A 22209-nucleotide genomic window follows, 5' to 3' on the forward strand; every position below is an offset into this window, starting at 1 on the left:
TGGACAAGTTTTGGACCAGTTAAGCCCACTTTCTGATCTAGTTTGAAAGAGGTGAGAGGAGAGATGAAATATCTCATTTTTTAAATAAAAAATTTAAGATAATGATGGTGATTCTAGGCGCCTCCTTCATGAGCTCGTGAGGTGTCAAAATTCTAATTTTTACCAATAAATCCTTATTTTTTTACTATTAAGTAGCTGTACTAGTCAACTCTTCATCTTATGTGAGAATTTACTCCTTTTTGGGGGATTTTCTTTTATTCTTGCATTTTTCTCATTCCAATACTTGGATTTACCCTATTGGCCCTTTAGAACACTCTTTGGACATTAATCCATAATTTTCTGAAAATGTGGACCCTTAGGCTAAGGTGTCTAACATACATATTCAATTAATTTCTAATGCATATTAGAAAACTCTTTTTGAAATTTTGTTTCAAGGAAATTCATCTTAAATAAAAGGGATAACTTAATATTAAAAATACCTCAAAACTGTATTACCTCTCTCTAGAATATTTTCTCTCTCTAGGCTAAAAACAAAGGAAAACATTGTTTTCTTGCATTCTGTAATAGGGGATGATTACAGAGAGTGAAGGGAAGGTTCTTACACCTTTACATCTCAAAATCTGGAGGGAGGAATCTGACATCATACCCCACTTAAAAAACGTGAGATGTCCTCATCTTGCATAGCTGGAGGATAATCTCTTTCATCTTCTATTACTTCCAGCATTACTACCTTGGAAGTAGATGGCTAGTTTGGGAATCTCTCTCTTTGACTTCCCCTATTCTGAGGCTGAGGTCTTGCATTACTTTGCATCAAAGCTGAGGGTTGGTTTAGGGAATCTTCCTCTCTGGGGATTCCGTGATTCTGATGGGAGGGACCTTGATTAATCTGGAAGGGAGGAGCTGGAATTTGGGATCTTGGTCCTTGACTTCCTTGTCCTAAAAACCTTGATCCAAAAGGAGTTGGGCATTCCATGCTACAATGATCATATCCTTGTTGTTGGCAGTTAAAGCATCTAATTCCTTTGTTCAAGGATGGAACTTTTGAAGTTGAGTTCCAAGGGATTGTATTCCGAGGAAAAGGCCTTTCTTCCATTCTGAAACTTCTCGTATCCTGAGTTTGGCAAGGACCTTGTTCTCTCTTAGGAGGTGGCAAGTTGGATTCACTTTTTGGCACTAGGAATCTTTTGGAAGAGGATGGTGTTAACTTTGATGGAACCTTAACAATAAAGGCCTTGGCGAAATCCTTTGTCTCATCCGCACTGCTTCAGCCATAAAAAGTGGCTTAGCATTTTTCACCAAGATATCCAAGGGTTTGTTCATTCCCCGAATGAACCTAGCCATCAGCTATTCTTCATCCAACAGTGACGTGTATTGGAGGAGGAGAGCAAATGCCTGGTGATATTCCTCCATAGTTCGGCTTCCCTGGGTTAGCTACAGGAACTCATTCATCTTTGTCTCCAAGAAGCTTGGAGGATAGAATCACTTTCTGAGGTATACTTTGAGATCATCCCACATCTGGGTGTTCCGATCCAAGCGATTTGTCTCACAGTGGTTCCTCCACGCTACAATCTTCAGCCTAGTAAGAGCCACCTTACTTTTTTCGTTTTAACCTGTGACATCGAAGTACTCCTCCATAGCTTCGATCCACTTCTCTATTGTTTCTCCCAAGTGCTCCCCTTCACCTTTGAAAGACCCGGGCTAAGATCTATGAAGAGCTTTACGAACATCTGGGTCAAGCTCTTCCTCATCAAGTTGGGGGTTAACATTTCTACCATGACGACCTCGATCCATGATTCTTTCAATATAAAAATTCTTTGTCAAGTCCCTTTTTCCAACTTAACCAAGACACTCAAGAATCTTAGGTGAAAAGACCACTTTATTTATAATTCAAATCCAAAAGGAGTTAAACTTTAGATCCAACTGATTCTGAGGTTCCTTAAAGTTTGGTCAACCCTCTCAGAATCCTGGAATAAGGATCCCTCCTATAAGAAGAAGCATACAGAACTCATTATTAGAAAATAGTTCATTTATATCCTTAACACAATAATGGTCCATCAATCCAGTAATTTTCAATTATCATCTGAACATTCCCTCCTATGGGAATTTCAGTTATACAGGTTCTCAATTTGTCATTCCACAATTGGGTCCATTGGGCAAAAGGTCAAGCTGCGAGCAATCTGTCAGTACAATCCACTAATCTTATAGTGATCTGCTGAAAGTCTTGATTGTCTTCCAAGTTACTACATCATTAATGGAATTTCTCTCCATTCATCATCATCATCATGACTTATTCAGCTCATCTACTTTCAACAAGAATTCAAAAATCATCATCCTTCAATCAGCATCCAATTCAATTCATTAATTCTCAACCATAATTCTAAATCATATCAACCAGCATTCGAAATCATTATCTAGGATAGCATTTTTGCTCATAACTTCAAGGTCTTAGATTCACTCGTATATATTGTCAATATAGAGCTACGGTTATACCCATGGTATATACAGGTGGTCACGGTCCTTGGTGTTATAAGGTAAATGGCATCATATCTAGGCCTCAAGCAAGTCGGGGATTCCACACAATTGCGGTACTTCCATCTAAAAATCCAATTTTCAATTTATGAATTTCCATTCTGAATATCAATTTATACAAGTTTCAACACACAATTACAATCTTTCACTGGTAATTCATAAATTTTTGACATTTCTCGCTTCTTGGTTTGTTAACTTTAACCAAATAGCTATGATACTACCAGCTATGAGATCCCTGCCCCCTCTGCGCATCATTCTCTAGAGTGTTGGAAGCGGAAGTAGCAACCTTGCGCACAGGGCAGAGCTTCCCACTGGGGGCCTCGCCCACGAATGTCCGGACAAGAGATTAATCCAGCTGTTCTTCCAAAACCAAACTCGGAAAAAACTTCCCTCACCCAAAAAGCATAGGCGATTCCTCCAAGAAAATCTTCTAACATAGTCAAGAGCCTTAACTATCCTTTATATTCCGACAGAACCCGTGGGTCACATGGCGAATCAAAGGAGGAACTTGCACTCAGTTCATAGAGAGACCAATGCTTTTTTCCTCATCAAAAGAGACACAGCCGTTGATTCTTTTCCATAGAACAAGGATTATCATGTGACTTACTTCAACTATCATAGCTTGAACAGAATTGAATTTTATTATAGGAATCCATCGAGCCAGCCTAACCCCATCCAATCCCATGGGTTACAACCAATGTATATTGATAGGATCCATTATTAAAATTTGGTTATGTTTTGTCTCGGGTACCAGGGAAAAGAGTTCCGAGGTCCCCTAGCCAGCTCTCATGCACAAATTAAATAGATACACCATTTATACACCCAATATATGAAATTGCCTTTTCTTAAACTCAACTATTTCATAAACAGCATTGCATAATAAAACCACAGTGTTTCCATCGTAATCCTTAGTATTCTATTTTTAGGTCCAATTTCTAACTTTTCCACTTTCCAACCATAAAATCCAATTTTCAGTCATTTCTTCCTCAGCGTACCTATGGCATCATCAACAACCAGAAGGCTTATCACCTGCTCACTCAGTGCCTTTTCAATAGTTCCTAGCCCATAGTACCTAGGATTATAATCATATAAAATCTATATAGACTCTCCGTTATTGAAGATCAGCTAGATCAACTAACAAGATCCATGTAAAAAGAGCCATGAACTCATCCGTTGAAGACCAGCAAGATCAATCAACCAGATCCATGTCCGTGTTCAGAAAATAACTCCAAATCCTTTAGGGAGGAGGGAGGAGAGGTCTCCTCCCTCTCCATCATACATAAATCGAGCGGGCGAGGGGGGGGCAGGGTTGTAGCTCTAAGCAAAAAATCGCCACCCCCCATAATTTGTTTTTTTAAAAAGCTTTGGAAGCTAAAGCTTAAGAAAGCTTTATTTTAGCTTTTTAAAAAATATTTTTAAAAAAAGATTTTTTTTAAAAAAAAAGCTTTTCAATGCTTTTCAAAAAAGCTTGAAAAAAAAGGAGAAAAAGAGATGTTGTTATCTGAAAAAAAAAATAGAATCTCTTGGCTTTCCGCATTCCCGAGAAACCTATTGGCTTTCTGAATTCCGGAAAATCTTTTGACCTTTCGAATTCCAAAAACTTTTGACCTTTCACATTCTGATTTTTTTTGTCTTTTCATTTTTCGGAAATTGTTGGCTTTCCATATTCCGGGAAAACCATTAGGATTTCGAAATTTTTTGACCATTCATATTCGAATGCGTTCGGGGTAAATTAAAATTCTTAAAAATTAGTGAAAAATTAGACAAAGTTTATTTTAAATTTCTAGAAAATGTGGGGTTGGTGATTGGCATGTGGTGTGTCCATTCGGGCGCCAGTGTGACTATTCAAATTCCTTTAAATATATATTTTTTGATCCAAATTTTAAAAATCCATTAAAATTATAAATTTTCATTGGATTTGAGAATTGTCGAGCGGAATTGGAAATTTCGTGAACAATGGGATTCTTAAGAAAAATTAAAAATTTTCTAGAAATTATTTTTAGAAAACCTAGAAATTGATATTTATTAAATATCAATGGTATTTTGGCAAATCTAAATTGCTAAAAATTTTCTTGAAAAATATAGGTTTGAAATGGCATAAGATAGGTTTGGTGGAAATCAAAATTATCATATTTTGAGGCCCTAAAAAATTAGAAAAAAATCATGATAATTCTTTTTCTCAAGAATTTAATATTTTCGAGGGTTATTTAATGTTGAAGTACGTTTTCTCGTACACTGACATTAGATAGATGCGGGTTATTCACATATTGTTAATACGATTATACCTCGTATTAATAGTTATTTCTATTTGGATTAATTCTAAATGATGTTTTCATGATTTTTTACCATTGTTTAGCCATTCTTTTTGGACATGTTCCTGACAAATTCTATCATGGATTAGTTGATCTGTTTGTTTTGGTGAATTTTATTGGATGTTTTCCAAGTTTTATTTGGACTCATTAGGTTCTGCCTAGATCACTTGTGTCTAGGGGTTTTTTATTGAGTGCTACACACATGTGTTTCACTTGTTTACTTTGGAGATTTGTTTGAATGACACTACGTTCATATAGTCCGCATTGATAAGCTGGCCACCAATTTTAATGCTTCTTTTGGTATGATTAATGACCATTAGATGGCATGTATTAATTTTTATGATCAACTATGGTTTTCATAGATTCGAGGAGCTTCTATGCTTTTATCCATGGTTTTATAAGGATCTTTAAGGTAGCATTTGCCTTCGTTTTTTGCACGTAATTTTGGAGTATATTTCTTGTACTCTTGTACATATTCCAACTTGGATACCTAGTTGCTTATGTATCTAGGTGAGTTATTAACTCCAACTTTAGTGTATTTATTGGATAGTTATCATTAGAAAGGCACCAATAATTCAAATTCTTTTCTAATGATGTACTCAAAAAGAGTTATTCCTTGATGTGGTCTCAGGTATATAGAGACAAGTTTTAGTATGTGAAAGTCTAGGATAAGGCCATCTTATTCCTTTTATACAAGACTTTATTCATATTTCATAGACGACATACTAGGGAGTTTCAAATTGGTAAGGTATGTATGGGTGGTATCATGGTGGTATGGGACACTAGCGATCCCTCACCTATATTATCTTATGGAATAATTTGGGCTCAAGATTGTTGCTTTCTTAACATCACTTGGCATGTTGACCTCAACATTCAAAGACAATCTCATTTTTTTACTTCACTTGAAGTTGTACTGCAGGCATTCTTTAGATAAACTTCTTTTATCTATAGCCTATATGTTTTGATGAGTGTAATCTCGTCGGCATATTCACTTGTTGAAATTTCTTTCTTTAGATTTTAACGAGTTTATCTTGTTGTGTTCAGATTAAGGAAATTTGAATTCTTCCTTTGATGGCATTAGTTCCATCCTTTAGGTGATTTATACAGTCCACCTGATGGTTTACAGATGTACATATGTGATTCATCGAGACGTTGATGACTCTCTATGTTGATATGGGTAACTCAAGACGTCAATAATACCATGTGCAGATGTGGGTACATCAGGTCACCAATGGATACCTGGTTCCTGTTGTTATAATGCCATGTTTTCCTACTTTATTCCGAATGATTTATAACGAGAAAACTACTTTGAGTATGAATTCCTCTGATCATTCGACGCAGGGTCTGATGGGCAAACAGAGCGTGTTATGAATCAGATTGTAGATGATATGCTTCGAGCATATGTCTATGAAAAATCATCATATTGGGAAAAATATCTTTGGATGATGGAATTTGCCTGTAACAATTTTACACATACGACTATTGGTTTTAGTCCATTCATGCTTATGTATGGGTATTAACCCAAGGCATCTATTGATGTCAGTCTAAGGACATTGAGCTTGATGCATCAAGGGATTTCTTGTGTGATATGTAGGAAATGCTGGGGATTCTATCAGGAGTGCTCAGGATAGGGTACGGTTTTATACTGATAGAGGACGCTCACCTCAGTTTTTGAACCACGAGTGTTGTTTTATTTTAAAGTTCCTAAAGATTCTCAGACTTTGTTAATAGGAAAATGCTCTAATTTTTCTCCTAGATATTATGATCCATTTCAAGTTATACATAAGATTGGCACAGTTGCGTATAAACTAAAACTACCTCCACATGTTAGAGTTCATCCAGTCTTTTATATCAATAGATTGAAAGGGAAACTAGGAGGTGAGGATAACACAATTACTCCTCAAGAACTCGTTGAAGTCAAAGATTTATCATATGTTCCACATGAACCTGATAAGGTACTTGAATTTAGGGAAAGGAAACTTTATAATTGACTAATCCCTGTCGTTAAATTTAGGTGAAAAGATTGGGAAATAGAGGATTCAACTTGGGAGTCGATTAAGAATGTTCAACGCATATTTCTTTCTTTTCATTGCAAGAGTGCAATGTTTTGAGAGAGAGGAAGTATGTTATATACACATTATGTGTGCATATACTAGGAGGCTAACCCACATTAGGCTTGTGAGCATGGGAGCATGGGAACAAGCTGTAGTGGAGCATGGGTTAGGACTAACCTTAAGGGTTAAGGTTAGGGTCAGGCATCCAAGGGTCACACATGGGAAATGGAGAGTCAAGAGTCACTTGAGGACCCTCCTATATAATAAGGACATGGGACACGCTCAAGGGAGGCTGGGCTAGGTTATGATATGATGTTCTCTTGTATAGAGGATTATATCTACTCACCTACCATTTCACTCTATAGCTACATGCTGCTGGATTGGAGTTATACCTCTTGATGGTATGGGATATCAAGGTAAAGGTATGATGTACTTCATTATAATTCCTGTGTGCATCCCTTGGGCTTGGGGGTGGTCGGGTGGATGAGTTTATGCATGATTTATGCATGTTTATGCATAACAATTATCTAGAGAGATCTTCATCCATTCTTCCACATACTCATTCACATCCATTCTTTTCATACACATTCACATCCATTCTTCACATACACCGTATGGTCAACACCCTCTAGGCTCTAGGTGACCTAGCGCTTCACTCATAACCGCTTCCTTGGACCCTCATCCACCGTACCAAAAGCTCACCATTTTAACTAAACCGAGGTTGGTGAAGACCTCGGCCGATGATCTTGCCACGCGAGACGTCCTTCTTTGACTCTCCGTCAACTATTGCAACATTTTCCACTTAGGTCTCCACGACCTCATTCCATAAGATAGTCAAAATGCTTTCCCAGCATTCTTGACTTAAAACAATCTTTAAAAAACAAGTTTCACATACAAATACACTTTTCAAACAAAATTCCCATCTTTCCACATCATTCCTCATCATTTCACATCATTCCACGTCATTTCTCATCATTCCATATCATTCCACATCATTTCACGTCATTTCTCATTATTCTACATTTTTTCACATCAATTCACATCATTTCCACATACATTCACATCAATCCATATCAACCACATTAATCCACATCAATCCATATCATTCACATCTATCCACATCACTCCACACATCAATCCACATCATTCCACACATTAATCCATATCAATCACATCAAACCTCATCAATCCACTTCAGCCACATCAATCCACACATTCCACATCCTTCCACACTTCACTCCACATCACTCCACATCATTCCACACATTCCACATCCTTCCACACATCACTCCACATCATTCCACACATTCCACATCCTTCTACACATCACTCCACACATCACCCACATCACCCCATATCATTTCCTCACCTCAATCCAATTTCCACAAACAAGGTGGTCTCTTTTCGATTTAAGCAAATTAGTTTTGATTATCAACTTTCCTTGATGTAGTTATTAGAATTTTTATTTCACAATCACCCAGGTTAAGAGTACAGTTACTCTACTCACAGAACTTTCTAAGTTTCGGCCATTACTTGTCTTAGTTAAAGATTTTTTTCTAGACTCAATTCAATTAAGTCTAAACTTTTGTTCTCTTTTGGACCCTCGATCCTTTCAAGTATACCGGATTCCTTTCTCAGGGAATCTAGGAATAAGTCAGTCACAAGTATTCACGTTCATCCAACTAAGCGTGTTTCTGGTCTTTTTTTAGGAAATCCTTTTCCTGTTCAGAGTGTACTTAAGATTCTATTTCTCAAGAATCTAGACGTATACTTCATAATTTCAAAAGTTAAATATGTTTATGATTTCTCTTTCTGATTAAAATTTATCCATGTTTTCTCAATGCATTCCTATGAATATTTTCACATTCTTTTCTCAATTCTCCCAAAATAAAATATGCTCAATATTCTTCTTTTTTAATAAAAGATTTATGCATACAACCTCAAGGGATTTACAATATATATTATGATATATTATGGATATAATTCCTCTTTTTTATTAAATATTTATCTATGTTTTCTCGATGCACCCCTATGAATATTTTCACATTCTTTTCTCTATTTTTCCTAAATGAAATATCATAAAAAACCCCTCTTATAAAATATTTATGCACACCTACTAATTCATTTTTATCTAAATGAATTATATTCATACTCATTTTCATAATTCTCATAAATTAAATGAATCTAGAAAATTTATGCATAACCTTCTTTATTTTTCTAGTAAATGAATAATGCTCAAAACTCCACTTTTAGCATCAAATCTATTATGCATAAATTCATTCTCTAATGATATAAAATTTTCCATAGCTTTTCCATATTTTCTATGAAATGATAATGATCAAAATTCCACTTTTAATATAAAAATTATTTATACATAAATTCATTTTCTAAAAGATTTTACCATAACTTCCCCACATTTCTATGAAATGAGAATGCTTAAAATTTCACTTTTAACATAAAAATTAATCTATGCATAAACTTCATTTTCTAATGATAAAAATTCTGCCATAGTTTTTTCTCATTTTCTATAAAATGAGAATACTCAAAGTTTCTTTTTTAGCATAAAATTTAATTTATAAATAAACCTTCATTTTCTAATGATAAAATTTCACCATAGTTTTCTCGCATTTTCTATGAAATGAGAATGGTTAAAATTAAACTTTTTTAATAAAATTTATTATACATAAACCTTATTTCAACTTAAAATTAATAAATATGAATGTTCTTAACATAAAACAAGCTTAAATGAATTCATCCTCATTTGAATTAGATTAAAGAATATAAAAATGCTTAATCTTCATCTTTAGCTTGTTAGGCCTAGAGTTTTGGGTTTAAAAATAAGATTAGGACTAAGATCTATCCTTCCAAGAAATTAATAAAGCTTATTTCAACTTAAAATTAATAAATATGAATGTTCTTAACATAAAACAAGCTTAAATGAATTCATCCTCATTTGAATTAGATTAAAAAATATAAAAATACTTAATCTCCATCTTTAGCTTGTTAGGCCTAGAGTTTTGGGTTTAAAAATAAGATTAGGACTAAGATCTATCCTTCCAAGAAGGATTTAGCCATATAGGTGAGTATTCTTTCAAAAAGAGAGATTAACAATTCAAAAATATTACTTTTAAGCATAAGAGATTAACATTAATACATTTAAACAACATAAATCAATAAAAGCATGATTTTAAGAAGAAACCATAGATTAAAATGCTTCCCAAGCATTAGAGAGGTTGGGAAGAAGATTACCATTCAAAAAGAGAGAAAAACACCATTGTTTTAGGCTTACCCTTGGTTTTTGGCTTGATTCTTTAGGGAGATGTGAAGCCCTCAAAGAAGAAGCTTGGCCACCAAGTAGAAGAGGGTAATCTCCAAGAGAATAAGAGGATTAGTGAAGCTCCAAGGCTTCACAATGGAGAGGCAAGGTAGAGAGATAATGGAAATACACTAAATTAAAAATTACACTAGCATGTAAATACACTAAGATGAAAATACAAAGGAATGGGGGTATATTTATAAGTGAGGGAGGCCACCAACCAAGTCCACCTGGGATCTAGAGGCTTTCAGCTCCAATTCGATCTAATTTGGACAAGTTTTGGACAACTTAGGACCACTTTTCTGATCTAGTTTGAAAGAGGTGAAAGGAGAGATAAAATATATCATTTTTTTAAATTAAAAATTTGGGATAATGATGGTGATTCTAGGCATCTCCTTCATGAGCTCTTGAGGTGTCAAAATTCTATTTTTTTAATAAATTCTCATTTTTTACTATTAAGTACTTGTACTAGTCAACTCTTCATCTTATGTGAGAATTTACTCCTTTTTGGAGGATTTTCTTTTATTCTTGCATTTTTCTCATTCCAACACTTGGATTAACCCTATTGGCCCTTTAGAATACTCTTTGGACCTTAATCCATAATTTTCTAAAAATGTGGACCCTTAGGCTCTAAGGTGTCTAATGCACATATTCAATTAATTTCTAATGCATATTAGAAAACTCTTTTTGAACTTCTATTTTAGAAAAATTTATTTTAAATAAAAGGGATAACTTTATATCCAAAAATATCTCAAAATTGTATTACCTCTCTCTAGGCCAAAAACAAAGGAAAATAGTGTTTTCTTGCATTCTAAAATAGGGGATGACTACATAGACTGAAGGGGAGATTCTTACACCTTTATATCTCAAAAGCTGGAGGGAGAAATCTTACAGCATTCAAGACATCTATTCAGACTCAAGAGAACATTCCCAACTTCACATATTTGGTGTCAATGTTGATCATTGAAGAGAAGAACTTGGGTGAAGATCAACAGTCTTCACAAAACAGAAACAGTTCAGAGCAGCATGCCTTTTACACAAGTACAGGTAGAGGACAAGGTAGAGGTCGTGGACGTGGCCAAGGTGGTGGCCGAACAGGTAATCAAAATTATGGTCAGCAGCAACAACAATCCCAAGATTCACAACAATAACATACAAGTGGAAGAGGCTAGTTTAGAGGCAGGGGGAGTCAACGAGGTCGTGGTAATTGGCAAAAGTAGTATAATGATACACGAGGCTATTTTTACTATGGTAAGCCTAGACATGTGCAGGCAGATTGTTATAAGAAACAGAGTGACATGCAAAATGGAAAAGTGTAGCAAAACAACTATGCATCCTCTAGCAGAAATAATGAGGATAATGAGAGGTTGTTTATTCTACAACATGTGGTTAATGATGTGTCTGTAAATGATGTAGCAGCGTGTAAGGATGATGTATGGTATGTTGATTCAAGTACTTCGAACCACATGACAAGTCATGGTGAGTGGTTCAAGGAAATGAAGAGTCTTGAAAGACCAGGTTTGTTGAAACAGGGGATGACATTGCTCATCCGATTGCCCATGTTGGAGATGTGCCATTGTCTATGCAGGATGGTAAAGTAAAGTACCTTTGTAGATGTAGTAGTTCATGTTCCGAACATTACAAAGAATCAGGTTTCTGTTGGCCAAATGATTGAGCACGGTTTGTAGGTTCAGTTTAACCCTAATGGCTATTATGTAGAAGACTTTAAAGATAAGTGCAGGTTGGTTGTAAAAGGTAATAGAGTGGGCAGAATGTTTACATTGAATGTGAATATGCCTGAAGTGAGTGCTGCAATGTTTGCAAACGGTTCAAGAATTGTTGTAGATACAGACATTTGGCATAAGAGAATTGGGCATGTCAATGTGCAAAGAATGAAGTCTATGAAGACTAAACAAATTGTAACAGGGCTGCCTAAGTTTAAAGTTGAAGGTATGCATAAAGTTTGTGATGCATGTCAATTTGGAAAGTAAACAAAACATGTATTTCCACATGACAAAAATGTGAGCAGGAATATACTAGATGTTATGCATTCAGATGTATGGGGTCCTGCGAAGATTATGTCTATGGGTGGCTACAGGTACTATGAAACATTCATTGATGAGACCACACGAGAAAAGTGTGGGTGTACTTCATGAAAGAGAAGAGTGAAGTGTTCACTCATTTTCAGAATTTCAGAGTTATGGTGGCTGAAAAACAGACAAGAAAGCATGTGAAGTGCCTAAGGTCAGATGGAGGGGGAGAATACTTCTCCAATGAGTTCTCTGAATTCTTGCAAGAGAATGGCATTCAGAGACAATTTACATGTAGATACACTCCGCAAACAAAATGGAGTTGCTGAGTAGAAAAATAGGCACATTGCAGAGATAGCATGAGCATTGATGGCTGAGAAGAATATGCCACATAGCTGTTGGGTTGAAGCTGTGTCTACAGCAATTTATATCATGAACAGGACTCTTACTGCAACCATACATGATGTAACACCAGAGAAGAAGTTTATTGGCAAGAAACCTGATTTGTCTCACTTGAAAGTTTTTGGATGTATTGCATGTGTGCATGTGCCAGATGAGTTACGTACCAAGCTGGATATCCAAAAGCAAAAAAATGTGTGTTTAGTGGGTATTCCCTTAAGCAAAAGGGATATATATGTTATAATCCTTCTACACGTGAATTGAGAGTAAGCAAGGATGTTGTATTTGATGAGATGAGTTGCTGGTATGCTGCTGACACAAGGATGTTGTTGGGGCTGATGTAAGTGGAAGTGTGGGTGCATAAAATGTAAGTCAGCAATCATAGTCATTGTGAGTGGACCAGGAGAGTCCTCATCCAACGGTTCTGTTGATAGACCATGGAGTGGCAGGCTACGTCATAATACCAGTCCTCCTGAAAATGTAGTTGGTACATCACATAAAGGCAAAGAGAAAGTGGTTGAGCCCCTTGGCATGCCTGGCATTTATGCAAGGCATTCTCTTGTTGATGGAGATTCTAGTGGCTTGGAGATCAGCCTTGATGAGGAGCTTGGGATTCCAGCAATTAGGACACCTGGTGTGAAGAAGGCTATGGAAGCCATGAATGCAAAGTTACGAAGATCTCGAAGAGTCAAAAATCATGTGCAGAGGTTGACTTATGATAGTTATGTGGCACATCACTATGCGTATATTGCAAAAGTTATGTAGGTTGTAGAACCCACATGTTTTGATGAGGCTATCGGAAATGTGTGTTGGGAGGAGAAAGCTATGGATGAGGAGATGGATGCATTGTATGGAAATGAGACTTGGGATTTGGTGCCATTTCCTGAAGGCAAGAAAGTTATTGGCTGTAAGTGGATGTATAAGGTGAAACATAACAGTGATGGTAGCATAAGTAGGTACAAGGCTAGATTGGTAGCCAAAGGATATGTGTACACATGAGATTGATTGTGAGGAGACATTTTTCCCAGTTGCAAAGATGGCAACTGTGAGAGTTGTGATTGCGGTGGCTGCAACTAAAGGCTAGTTTTTACATCAGATGGATGTAAAAAATGTGTTCTTGCATGGTGACTTACAAGAAGAGGTGTATATGGATCAGGTTTTGAGGATACATGTAACCCAGAGTATGTATATAAGCTTCATAAGGCCTTGTATGGGCTGAAGCAAGCTCCACGAGCATGGCATGACAAGATTGTTGACTCACTATTGGTTTTCATATGGCAAATGCAGATCACTCTTTGTATGCATGCGCAAGAGTGATAAGGGTATTGTGATCATCACTATATATGTATATGATCTTATTATTAGGGGTGACAACTTGGAAGAGATTGAGCATGTGAAAAGTCTTCTCTCAAAAGGAAGCTTGAGATGAAGGATTTGGGAGATCTGTACTATTTTTTAGGAATTAAGGTCATTCGCACACCTGAGGGTATTTAGTTGTCACAGAGTCACAGAGACAATATGCATTGGACATGTTGTTCAAGTATGGGATGGCTGACTGTGAGCCAATCTCAATGCCATTAGATCAAAATGGCAAGCTTAGTGCAGATGCAGGTTATGTGTTGGAGGATCCCACTATGTACAGGAAGATTGTGGGGAGTTTGATCTATGTCACGATATCAATGGGCCATATTTGAGCTACATTGTTGGCTTAGAGAGATTGTCATATATTGTGACAATCTTAGAAACATACAGTTGGCCAAGGACCCAGTTTTTTCATGCACAGACAACACATTGGGGTGCATTACCACTTCATCAGAGAGAGAGAGTCTGGCAGGCAACATCGACTTGGCCTATGTCAGCACACAGGATCAGGTTGTTGACATCTTCACGAAGGCCTTGGGAGTTGAGAAGCCTCACAGATTTTGAGATATGCTTGGAGTTCATGAGCTGGAGTAGTTGAGCTTAAGGGGGAGTGTTGAGATGTCAAGCTCAACATGAGCTGACACACGAGGCACCTGCACAACTGTTTGACATTTATAGCGGGTTTGGTAGTAGCTAGCACCGACATATCTTCACCAGAGATTCTACAGCTACACTAACTAGTCCACATCTACCCACTCCTCTTAGCGTGTTCACATTATGGACCGCTTGTATATACTCTATTATGTGTGTTAGTCACTTTATCTTTTTTGTAGACTTCTTTTGTTGTGTGAAGAAGAAGAAGAATTTTTAGCCTCTCACCTTATGTGCTCTCTTCTAGGGTTTGTGTGAGTCTGTGTGTGTGTGTGTGTGTGTGTGTGTGTGTGTGTGTGTGTGTGTGCTTGCAAGAGCTCAAGTTCTCTTCTCCCCTACATCTTTTCAAAGACTTGGGCTTCTTTAAGTTTTTCTAGCAAGTTATCTACTCGAGGTAATGGATATCAATTCTTAACAAATGTTTGGACTTAGGTCAAAATTGGGATGTGAAAGAATTGAATGGGGTTACTTGCAAAATCCATAGGAAATCTATTGTTTGTAAATATATGATTGGCTCCCAAAATTTTATTTTGGCCTTTCATTATATGAGATGGCATTATGTCAATGGAAAACTTGTAGCAATTGATCAGAACTTGGAGGATGACACTGAAAATCCATTGATGTTATTAGAGGTATGGTTTGAACATGAGCTCTTGACAATACTCAATATAAGGTCAAACATCTCACTACGTCAAGTGAGAATAGACTTGGCAAATGAGGATGACCTATAAGTGCCTGATGATTATGTGTTCAAGTGCAACGACCATAAGGTATGTTATTCAATCTAACCTCAAAAAAGTATTCATTTTAAAACTATGCCATAATCATTATTACTCCACACTTACACCACTGGCATGGCTAGTGAGATCATGGTGATATGCGGCCAGTGGGATGACAGGCTGTGTGACAACCATTCTAGAGACTGGCATAGTTATAGCGTCAGCTCATTTAGTTGGGTTCATACTATAGAGAACCCTTGTATGTATTGGTTGAGTACCTTTCATATTGTGTGTACTCTTATCTTTGTATATGGTGTGTTGAGTGAAGAAGAAGAAGATTTTCAGCCTCTCACCTTGTGTGTTCTCTATTAGGGTTTTGTGAGTGTGTGTGTGATTGCAAGAGCTCAAGCTCTCTTCCCCCCTGCATCTTTTCAAGAAGGTGACCGCAGCAAACAGCTTCATCAGTGGTGGTGAATTCGAGTGGGAAGGCCACGTGTGCATCACCAACCTAGCAGATGACAGTTTGCGGCCATAACGTCCAACACCTCAAAGCACCTCTGGTACAGTATTAGCAGGCCTTCCGGGATATAAGGGGGGAGAATATGGGTCCTTGTCTCATGGGAGGATTGGGCTATGCTTCATATGGCCCCATATGGTACCTTGGATATGTTCCCCGAAGTGGGTATTGTTGGTACATTGGTGCCCCAAGCTGATATGATGGGGTCGGGTAGGCCCTTTCTCTCGAATAGGACATCTCGAGCCCTTGGAGATCTGGTTCTTGTCCTCGATTTAGCATGGGTCTCTAGGCTCTTGGTATGAATCGGCCATCCATGAGACAGACATGGCCCTCTAAACTAGTGGATGAGTCTAGGTTTGGTTACTTTCACTTTTCCCTATCTCCGTTCTGGGATCTACAGGCAACGTGGGCTCAATATAGTTGGTTTTCCATACCACTACCCCTAAGATGTGGCTCATTTGACTGTGTGTTTCCCAAGATAAAACTCTGGAGCCTCGAAGTAAAGCTTCTTTGTGAATGGGTAGGAGATGTTGGGTCTTGCTCCATGACAGGTGGTTTGTCTATGCACTGAGCCTCTAGTCCTCCTGTCTCTAGGTTAGGAGTAACTCATCCTGTGCTGGGCTTCACTCTCGCTGGTGCTGTCAAAAAGACTAGCATCGTTTGGCTCCAAGTTGTGTTGATCAATGGATCTGATCTTATGAGCGTCATGAGAGTTTATATCAAAGAGAGGGTTGTTTCGCACCAATTTTCTCGAGCGTAGGTGCATGAATGTGTGGAATAGCAGTGCTAAACCCCCTATGAACAGTCTATTTTTATGTGTTTTTTTGGGAATGGTACAGCCGTATGCTTTCAAGATGGTATGAGCATACTTTTTGATGAGGACACAAGCATACACTTTGATGAGGACATAGGCGTACGCTCAGAAGGAATGGGAGTGGTAGAGATGACACGAGCGTATGTTTCTCGAAAGACACAGGCATGGCTACAAGAAAGAATGGACGTGCGCTTGTGAAAAATGAAGGAACGGTGTACGCTCTAGATGGTACGAGCATACGCTTTAAATGGTACACGTACGCTCCAAATGGTATGAGTGTATGATTTAAATGGTACGCGTACGCTCCAAATGGTATGAGTGTATGATTTAAATGAAACGGTGTACGCTCTAGATGGTACGAGCATACGCTTTAAATGGTACGCGTACGCTCCAAATGGTATGAGTGTATGATTTAAATGGTACGGGCGTGGCAAGGCAGAAGAAACGTGTGTGGCAAAGTTGACACGAGCATACATTTGCTATGGGGATGAAGGAACGGGCATGGCAAAGTTGCCATAGGCGTGGCTTCAAGGAAGAAATGGTCGTACGCTCCAAATGGTACGAGCATACGCTTTAAATGGTACAGCCGTACACTTCCAATTCAAAGAGATTTATGCTTAATTAATGTAAATTATTCCTTTTTAAATGCTCTCTGCCCAACTTAATGTTGGAGATATCAAAAGATTTGCTCTAGAGAAAGGAACGAGCATGGCAAAGTTGCCATAGCCATGGCACTAAGAAGGACACAACCGTACGCTTCTCAGAAGTGAAAATTTTACCTCCTCTCATCCTTCAATTTCTGACGATTCAGGTACTTTCTAGATGTTTTTTGAGTTTTTGTTTTTGTAGGAGGCTATAGCTACCTAATGATGCTTAGAATGCTTAAGAAAGCCTAATTAATTGAGATTAATTAGAATATTAAGCTAATTGTGCAAAACTTAACAAATGTTAAACAAAATCAAAATTTGCATGAATCTGAAGATCAAAGATCAAACACCTACTTGTGTCTCCCATCCGATGAAGACTTTGACGCTCCAATGCTTCATAGATCTCCATTTCTCCATGGTAAGAGTAAACGAAATCAACAAACAAGCAAACAAACACATGCAACATGCAACAACCGGTGGATATGCACTCTAACTGGACAATGTGAAGGCTCTAGCAAGTGAAACGTATGGAGGACCCTAAGCTAAATGCCTATCCCCCCGATAGAGGCGCCTAAGATATTAACCAGGACATACTACCTTACACAAGAGAGGGAGAGAAGAAGAGAATGAAGCCATGCAAGGGTCGATTTCGAGACTTGCATTTAGCCAACCCTAATGAGGTTTAACTCCCCTATGTGAGGCCGCTAGGGGCTCACTCCACCACCACTTGTGTCACCCAAGTAGAGATCCACAAGCTAGGTAATGAGCAAAGAATAAGGGAGATATGGAGAGCTCTACCTCCACTCAATGCCAATGTGCATGCAAGAGGAATCTTGAGAGAAAGACAAGAGAAGGGAGAGGAGAAGAGAAGCTATACTAACACTATCCACTCCATGCATACACAACAAAATCAAGCAAGCAAGTATTCACAAAAACAAGCATGCCACCATAAGAGAGAGAGAGAGAGAGAGAGAGAGAGAGAGAGAGAGAGAGAGAGCAAGACTCAATTGAGAAAAATGGGATTGTCCCTTTTCATATTCCATAAAATCATTTATATACATGAGGTCACTTTTAACAATGGTCGGCCACCCATATACAGTTGGGGGCCCAAAATTGGCTTCCTAGCTCTATGTACATCTAGCTCACTAATGACTGGGATTATACAAGTCGTAAGCTCGGTCATCCCATATATCTTTTTATCAATAAGCTCTTAGCGCGGTTTTAAAATGGTAGATTACAAGAAGCATAACCACGCTAGAAAAATGATGTTAACTAGAGTGGGTATGCCCTTCTTCATCATCTTCTACCCCTTCCAAATAGTTTAGTCCTTCTCCATGCAATGCTCAGTTGGCCAGACTTATCTTGTCCTTTCCTACAAAACTGAGATGCATACCTTCTTCTTCCCTTTCTGGATTGTAATCCTGTCAGTTTCCCAATTGTGTTTAATTTTTCCACTCCTGAGCCATGGTCTTCCCAACAACATGGGATATACTTCTTTGATCTCATTCATCTTCAAAACTATGAATACAGTAGTGAACATACATACTGCCACTTCACTCTGCTCTTCTCTAATAATTTCGACTGGCCAAACCCTCCTTTGATCAGACATCCTGATGTGGAATGGAGCAGGCTGCATTTCTGTGATTCCTACCTTCTTCACCAGGCTTTCTAATATTATGTTGACTCTAGATCCTCTATCCAGGATGACTTGTGACACCGTCTGCCCTCTTACTTACTTTTATGGTCACTTCAAAGATAGTCGTGTCACAGTCCTAGATTGTTTCCACATTTCTACACTCTGCAGCCAAATTCTCCATTTTTTAAGTGGGCACTTGCACCAACTTTTCAGTTGGCACTATGGCCTGGAGAAACTTTTGCCTATAGTTGGGCACTAGATTTAGCATTTGATCTAGTGTTATATTCAACTTCATTTACTGAGATCCTCCCATAGGTCATATTCCTCTTCAGGGTTGCTACTCCTCACTTCCTGACTTAGCATAATTTGGCTTCTGTTGATCTCTCCTTCTTCCTTCTTGGCTTTTTTATCCTTCTCCTAATCTTTCCCTGTCAATTCTTTTATCCATACTTGCCTTCAAATTCTTTCCATTTCCTTTTGCAAGATGCTTTTACTATTTTGGTTTGTTGTAGGCTCCAGTTGGCACTCCTGCATCCCTTCTTGAGTCATCTTCACAATGTCTAGTGGGTTTTTTCCTGCTGCAATGTCTTGTCTCTTCCTCACCATGATTGTCTTGTCCGGATTAGTGTCAGCATGCTCATTCAGGAGCGGGCTTTCCTACATCATCTCTACCATTCCTTGTGCACTCTGCACAAGTTTACTGATTTGTTCTCGGATCCTCTACTGCACTACCCGCGGTTCTGTCTTCTTCTTTTCTTTCGGATCAGCATTTCTGTCTGTCATCATTGTCTTGATAGGTCCTTACAGCCTTGTTACTATCATTACTATTGGTGGCTTCTCTTGATGCTTTACTGCCCATTCATCCACTTTCACCATGTTTACTGCTGCTGCATGAGCTTCTATTGGGTTTGCCTCCCTTTGTGGCCTTGCTTCTTGCAGTTCCTACTGATGACGTTGTCCACCTCCTTCTCTTCCATAAGGTCTGTTGTTTTGAGGCCCAATGGAGAGTGGATTGACGGCTAGAATTTGTTGTTGCTAACGACGACGTCTTTCTACTACTCTCGAGTTCCTGTTCCAAGTGTTGTAAAAGCATGTATCACTGGTGTGGTTAATCTCATTACAAATACCACATGGTTGTTGGGTGGTTTCATATGACATTCTTCTTTCATGTGACTCTAGTTATTACACTTGGTGCACCATATGTCTGATCTTAATCCGGATCCTGCATGTCCTTCGGCAAGCTTGACTAGGGCGACCTTCGGTACTTTTTGAACATCCACTGCCTGCTTCCTGTGCCTTTCTTCTTCCGGGCTTCTTCGGCATCCAAATCTTGACTGAAGTTTGATTCCGAGGTGTCTTCACTGGAATCCGACTCTCAAAGTTTCTTCTTCCTTATTTTTCTTTTTGTCAGTCCCTTTCTTTTTCTTCTTGGGGTCTACGTTTATCTGCCTTAAGATTCCTTCAGCTCTAGTTGCTCCTACTACCACTTGTTCAAATGTGAGTGTCTCCAAAAATCATAAGAGGCTACTACCGTCGGAGTTTCTCCCACAATCCTCTCACAAACCACTGACTCGGTGTGGATGCTGCAGGTTTGTTGGGCTGGTCCAAACGCATTAATAATGCTCTGAATTCTATTGCATAATCTTCCATTGGCCTCTTCTTCTAAGCCAGCCTTTGCATCTTTTCTAGTACCTCAGTGGTGGTCATGTCTCTCCGGAATCTCTTCAGGAAAGCTCTCTTCAGTTCCTCAAACATCTGGAAGTAGTCCAGACCATATTGGGCGTATAGCTGGTGGCCTTCCCACCTAGAGTTGTTGCAAAATACTCTATCTTTTATGGCCATGGGACTCTTGTGGGCCAAGAAGGTGGTCTCAAAGGCAAAGACATGAGCATCTAGATCCTCCTCACTTTTGCCCTTGAACTTTGGTTATTTCAAAGACATCCTTCCCAAGATACTTGTTCCTCTCCTTCTTGATTTTCTTGCGTCCTGTTTCGGAGCTCCTGGTGTTCTTCCTCTTCCTCTAGAGGTTCTTGATTCTATTGTTCTTGCTCTTTGGTGGTGCAAAGCCCCTTCCGAAAATCTTCCTGGTGTTCTTGCGTCCTGTTTCGGAGCTCCTGGTGTTCTTCCTCTAGAGGTTCTTGATTCTATTGTTCTTGCTCTTTGGTGGTGCAAAGCCCCTTCCGAAAATCTTCCTACACGGTGCAACTGGCCTTCATTTCTTGAAGCCTCCTACGACGGCGGTACCACATTGCTCTACTTAAACTTCCTTCATTCTCCATGCACCATCCATTGCACTACTATGACTCACTCATGAACAAAGCTGACACCATGACATGTGCACTTCCTCTCATGATCTACCCCAACTAGCTCCTCTATGTCAAAAGTGTTACAAGAGAACATACATGTCATGTACAACACAATTCAAGCTTCCTATGTAGAACTAACCCCTTACGTTCCTACTCCCCTTCCTAGCATGCCGCCAGTTCCTCAGCAGGATCGCCCAAAAATATTGTTGTATGGTCAAGACTTGATAATTCCTTCATTACAAACCATCTCCTCCTGTAATGATTTCATCCTTGAAATCAAAGGGTGGTCGTGCACAAACAAACATATGCAAGAGGCTATATACAAAAGAAGATGACCCATAACTAGGTATCGATGCCGAAGGCAAAAAGAAGACCAAATGCCAAAATATGAATCACACCAAAGACACATGATGGCCACGATCAAAATGGAAAGGATAATGGACTGGCATTGATGATGAAGCTAACCATGCTCTCATCTGGATGATCAAAGGGAAATCTGAGCCATGAAAACTCTGGCTCTCCAATCACCCAAATTAAATGATAGATGTAGGGAAGAAATCTATGATGAATCTTACAACACCATTCTATACACACTTTCCTTTGTAGACTTTAAAAATATACACCAATATTTCACTAATCTACACTTCGCACTAGCATTTATGCAACAAGATCTAAACTCTATACACTTATTTACCAATCTACATAGGAAATATCCAATGTGCACTGATTCTTCACAAGATTTTGAATGTTTCTTTAAGCAATTTCAAGATCCAAGTATTTTGTTGCTCAGTGCCTTTGTCCAACCTTTCTTGGCAATCTTCCTCATATAAGAATGATTCTTTGTAGCTGATGGCAATAGCCACCATGACAACTTGGACATTAAGCTCCAAGAAAGTAATGTTTAATACATGTAAAAT

This window comes from Cibotium barometz, chromosome 43 (genome assembly GCF_041138505.1).
Source record: "Cibotium barometz isolate CiBa-2024 chromosome 43, ASM4113850v1, whole genome shotgun sequence".
NCBI lineage: Eukaryota > Viridiplantae > Streptophyta > Polypodiopsida > Cyatheales > Cibotiaceae > Cibotium > Cibotium barometz.